General features: G+C 31.7%; 1 long non-coding RNA gene across 1 annotated transcript; it reads right to left on the bottom strand.

Moving 5' to 3' along the window:
• Positions 1 to 3,675: 3,675 nt before the first annotated feature.
• LOC116024800 lies at positions 3,676 to 5,534 on the bottom strand. Its single transcript, XR_004099528.1, has 4 exons — positions 5,426 to 5,534; positions 5,152 to 5,240; positions 4,188 to 5,017; positions 3,676 to 4,093 (listed from the first exon to the last, which is right to left on the bottom strand). It is a non-coding gene; the product is annotated as an uncharacterized LOC116024800 (long non-coding RNA).

Here is a 5,534-nt window from a genome sequence, read left to right as displayed (position 1 = left end):
TTCTGTACCTTAAAAGTATGAATTACGTACCTGAACTAAATTAGTAATTGTGTCTTATACTATGAATTCCTATGTCTTGTACGTGTTATGAATTTTTGTGTCTTGTGCTGAGAAATTCTGTGTCTATGAACACAAATTATGTACTTAAATCAGATTTGAAAATAAGTAAATATATTACATGTGTATGTGTCTTATGTTATGATTTTTTATGTCTTGTGCTATGAAATTTTGTACCTTACGAGTATGAATTCTGTATCTCGTCGTTTCAATTCAGGGTCCATAATGTAATATGTCTTGTGTTGTGATTTATTGTGTTTTTTATTATAAATTTTTATACGTTATGAGTATGAATTATGTTCTCGTCATTTCAATTCATGGTCCATAATACTATGTGAATCCTGTTCCATGATATAAATTGCCCAAAAGAAAGAATAAATTTTCAAATGAAGCTTGTTTTTTGGGCTTGAACATTTAGCACAATGATTTATTACTATGAAATTATTGTGTGGACCATGGTCCACATAGCTGTGTGGACCATGAATGCAATATGTATTTTTAATATATTAAAAATACATTATTTGTCTACTGAATGTACATTATTTGATAATATATAAAAAAAATCATGTGCATTTAAATAATGTACTTTATGTATATTAAAAATGTATTTTTTTTTATTTATGGTACACACAAATATGTAGACGTCCATGGAATAATGATTGTTCCAGGCAAATTATTGTATGGACCATGGTTCATATAGCTGTGTACATTTTTAATATATTAAAAATACATTATTTGTGTACTGAATTTACATTATTTGTAATATATAAAAAATTATGTACTTTCAAATATTACTTTATGTATACAAATAATGTATTTTTAGTATATTAAAAATGTACTTTTTATTTATGGTTCACACAAATGTATGGACCATGATCCATAGAATAATGATTGAGGGTGACAATTATAATTAGTCTATATCTAAAGAGCATAAATTACAATTTTCTCTGAATAAATTCAAACATTTACACTTGTGACAATTATATCCAAATTCAATTTGCCATAGAGCATTGGTTTGGTAGATGAGAAGCGTACTTAAGACTTTCTTTACCCTCTGACAATCGTTATATCGTGGACCATGGTCCAAAAACGGCACCGTTTCTTTAGGTAAAGAAATGGTTGGCGTCACATCTTAATGAAGTCTCGTAAATGAAACTACAGTTTATCTTAAATGATACTGCCTCACATTTGTTTTTATATTATCAAATGAAACTGTAGTTATATCTAAATGAAACTGTAGTTGTATTGAAAGGAAATTGCAGTGTATATAAAATGAAACTGAATAACACTTTCATATATTTGAGTGTATATTGTTCAATGAAACTGTAGTTATATCGAAATGATACTGTAGTTGTGTTGTAATGAAACTATAGTGTATATAAAATGAAACTGAATAACGATTTCACATATTTGAGTGTATAATGTTGAATGAAACTATAGTTATATCGAAAGGCTAAAGTGTCATCCCGCACCATGAACTATAAGCCATTCTTCATGCGAACCATGTTCTTTCATAAATGATTATACGATGCACAAACCATTAAAATTGTTTCACCTAGGACTTTTTGCAGGTTTCCTTTAGCTAGGTTGCCTGTAATAATGAAATTTTTTATTTTTTTTTTATTTTTCTTTTTTCGTATTTTTCTTCTTTTTCTTTGCCTTCCATTTGGTAGTCCGCGGTCAGCTTTATCATTAATTCTATTAGTTATATATGCTTAGCCAACACGCCAATAAGATTCGCTGGGATCCATTTTGCAGCTACCTCGTCGGATAGATTCAAAACATTAACTTACACAACCTGGTGCACCCTGGAAAAGACAACATGAACATCTCCACCCAGCTTTTAACCTACATCTTCTCAAATCTCATAATTTTCCATGAGTTTTTCCCATTAATTTATGACCACTTTCCAGACAAAGAAATAAGCTGCATGAACATTAACAAAAGATCACTATGGAGTTATGAAATTGTGCATGAACTAGCTTGATAATATGTATTGCACTGTTATGAAATTTTCCTCGATGAACCATCCACCATGCTAGTATCCTGCTCTCCAGAAGCATTCTCTTCTGGGTTGATAAGGGAATTATTCTTCCTTTTCCTAGAGAATGTGTATCAGTTTGATCAAAAGTCACGTCACTTCTTTGGTCGGTCCTTTTTCACATTACCTTTAAGCTGATGTATATGATTCTCCATTTTCTTCATTATTTTCAATGAAGCTTCCACATGCACATCTGCCTTTGTTTCAGTACACTCTTATTGCCCAGCCGAAGTTTATTCTTGATGAAGAAATGAAGAGACCAGTCAAAGATGATTCATTTTGGAATATAGGGTCTACTAAAAACACAAAAGAAGGTATACATCAGTTAATAACCGGTGCCATGTCATCATGGTAACCGGGTAACCTGCAAAAAGTTCTAGGCGAAAAAAATTTAATGGTTTGTGTATCGTATAATCACTTATGAAAGAACAGGGTGCGGCATGAAGAATCGTTTATGGTTCATAGTGCGGAATGGCATTTTAGCCATATCAAAATGAAACTATAGTTGTGTTGAAAGGAAACTGTAGTGTGTATAAAATGAAACTGAATATGTTACACAAATAGAGTTACTTTACACATAACGTCGCGGACGTGTGCCGTTTCTTTTCCTTAAAAGAAACAGCACCGTTTTGGACCATGGTCCACAGTATAATTTGCGACCCATTGAGTGAGGGTTCAATTCTCCCCTCAATTCTTACATTCTTGCCACGAGTAATATTTTATAAGAAATAACTTTGTAATAGATTTGTGTTCATATTTTTAAAAGATGAAAAAACATAACAAATATCAATTATTAGTTTATTATAGTATATAACACTAAAATAATTCAATCATCTTCATTTAAGGATTAATTTGTGATATAATATTTAAACATGATTTTATATTGTCAAATGTTCCGAGTTTAATTTAAAATTTTTTCTTGTATAAAGTAAACACTTCCTTACATTATATTTTTTAAAAAATAATTTTATGTTGTACTTTTGTGCAAAAACTCAAGAAATTCGAGTTAGATTAAATTTGTACTTTGTCGAAAATTATAATTATTACAAAATACAAATGTTTGATATTAATTTGTTAAATTTTAGAAATTTTAAGATAATAGTTATGCATAATTTGGTACAATTGTCACATATTTTTTCACAAAGTTTTAAAGCTTTCGATATAATTATCACTAAATATATTTAGCTTTTTTTTTTCAGCAAAATAAAAATGGTGGAATGCATAGTATACAAACTACTTATGTAAGGCTTTCTAGAAAACAATTATTTTCCAAAAAAAAAAAAGAAAACAATTATATTTAAACTTTTACTTTTTTAATTTAATATAAAACTTTCGTGGAGTTCCATGCAAAAGAATGTAATTAATTACCAAAAATGTACGGTGTTTTATGATCATTACTGTGAGGACCATAACTGTGTGGGCTATACTATCAAATAATGTACATTCGGTATAAAAATAATGTACTTTTAATATATTAAAAATATACATTATATTCAAGGGATGTACATTATTTGTGTACTGAATGCACATTATATTATATAATGTCAACATAAACATTTTGTGAGAGAGAGTAAAAGTTGGGAGTAGAATTTGGGAATACAAGTAGTATTTTCCCTTAATATAATACCGGGAGCAAACAATTAATTCACCTTAAACCCAACTACAGTTGTGATAGTACATTCAAACCTAATAAGCAATCTCACAAACCATTACACAATGCAGAACTTGCGTACTAAGGAAACAACATAAAATTAAGATTTGTAACAAATTTCTGCTTTTGTAGAGGCACGAGGGAAACGTAAAAGTTCCTGCATAATTTCAAATTCTTCATCAGAGGGAATCCAACCTTGAACGATGACAACCTTCTCAATTCCGGGAAAGCAAGCAAGGAAAGCCTTAATACACTGCATTTCAGACCTCAACCCATTAAAATGGGTAAACTTTAAAGTGCGAAGCATTTTCTGTGTTTACTCTATTAAGTTCTTCAATAAACACCTTGGAAATCAAGAGAAAGACAAATAGATCAGTTCCTAAAAAATATTTTATAAAAACAAAAGCAAACAAAAAAAGAGTCGTCGGTCCAATTTACCTCAAAGCAACAAGTGGAACATTCCAAATTAAGACTTGATATAGATCTGAAGTCCAAGTTAGGCGGCAAAAGACCAAATTCTTCGAAATAATCACAACACTCAGGCAGGAGGATTTTCAAACTACCAAGTTTTGGTGCAACGATGTTAAAATAAAATATCTTATCGCAATCGAAAAATGAAAGATCCTCTAGCATAGGAAGATAAACAACATAATCCGAACAAGTTCTAGGCTTAAAGTCAACATACTGAAGACGAAGTGATGTAACATTCGGAAGTACACAATATGCATTTATTAGTTCAACAGAGACATTAGAAAGTTCCAACCTCTTCAGTGTTGGGCAAGAGAATATGCAATTCGGCACCCTGCATCTTGCTTCTATATCTAGATAACAAGAAATGCCAATTTCTTCAACACCATTCTGGGTGAGAAGAAGAACCACAGATTCAAGTTGTGCGACAACAAATTAACTATATCCTCGAATTCAAATTCTTCAAAGAAAGGGAATTCCAATACTTTTTTAGAGAAACTGAAGACAATTTTGTGAATAGGTCCATTGTGCCGCATGAGAATTTTGTTGATTACATCAAAAATAGGAGATTCCGAATTCAGACCTTCAGCACCGGAATATTTAAGGCATAGGTAATCAAAGAAACCATAATCAAAGTTGAGCTTTGTCAAACTAAACCAGATATCCTTCCAGGAGGAAGATAAAATCGCAGTTCTAGCAGCATCTTGAATCGGCAAAAGTCCCAAAATATTGTCAAGTATACCCACGGGGAGTTCACTAATTCTGTCTTTTCCTGCCATATATAATCCAGATAACTCGCTCTAACAAACACAAAATGAAAAACAAAGAAATCAGAACATAGTTCTATAACCACTAATTTAATCTGCAAAATATAATTTATAAAGCAGAGAGCACTTAGATGTTATCAACTCGATTGACTCGAATTGAGGTCGACCTTTCAACAATGTGCATTCATCCAACTAGCTAATGCAATCCGTCATTGCACCCAAACTCAAATTATTGAAAGATGCAACTTCAACATTCCTACACTACGCCACATCTCTCGTCAATTAATAGATAAAATTGAAAAAGGAAAGTAAAGGACTGGGAATAAACAGAGAAAGAAAATGGCAGCTCTTCTGCAGTTCTGCGTACGCCGTACAGAGAAATAAAATCGACGATGGAGGGAGGGAGGCAGCGTTCCATAGATTTGAACGAAGAAGACTTACCCAAATTCACAGATTCGCAACGTCGTCGGAGTGTTTGGCGGAGTCGCTCAGTCGTTCTTCTGGTCGCTAGGGATTTAGGGATTTTAGAATTTAGATTTTTAAGGATTTG

Source organism: Ipomoea triloba, chromosome 7 (genome assembly GCF_003576645.1).
Source record: "Ipomoea triloba cultivar NCNSP0323 chromosome 7, ASM357664v1".
Lineage (NCBI taxonomy): Eukaryota > Viridiplantae > Streptophyta > Magnoliopsida > Solanales > Convolvulaceae > Ipomoea > Ipomoea triloba.
This window is presented reverse-complemented; position numbering and strand designations above follow the sequence as displayed.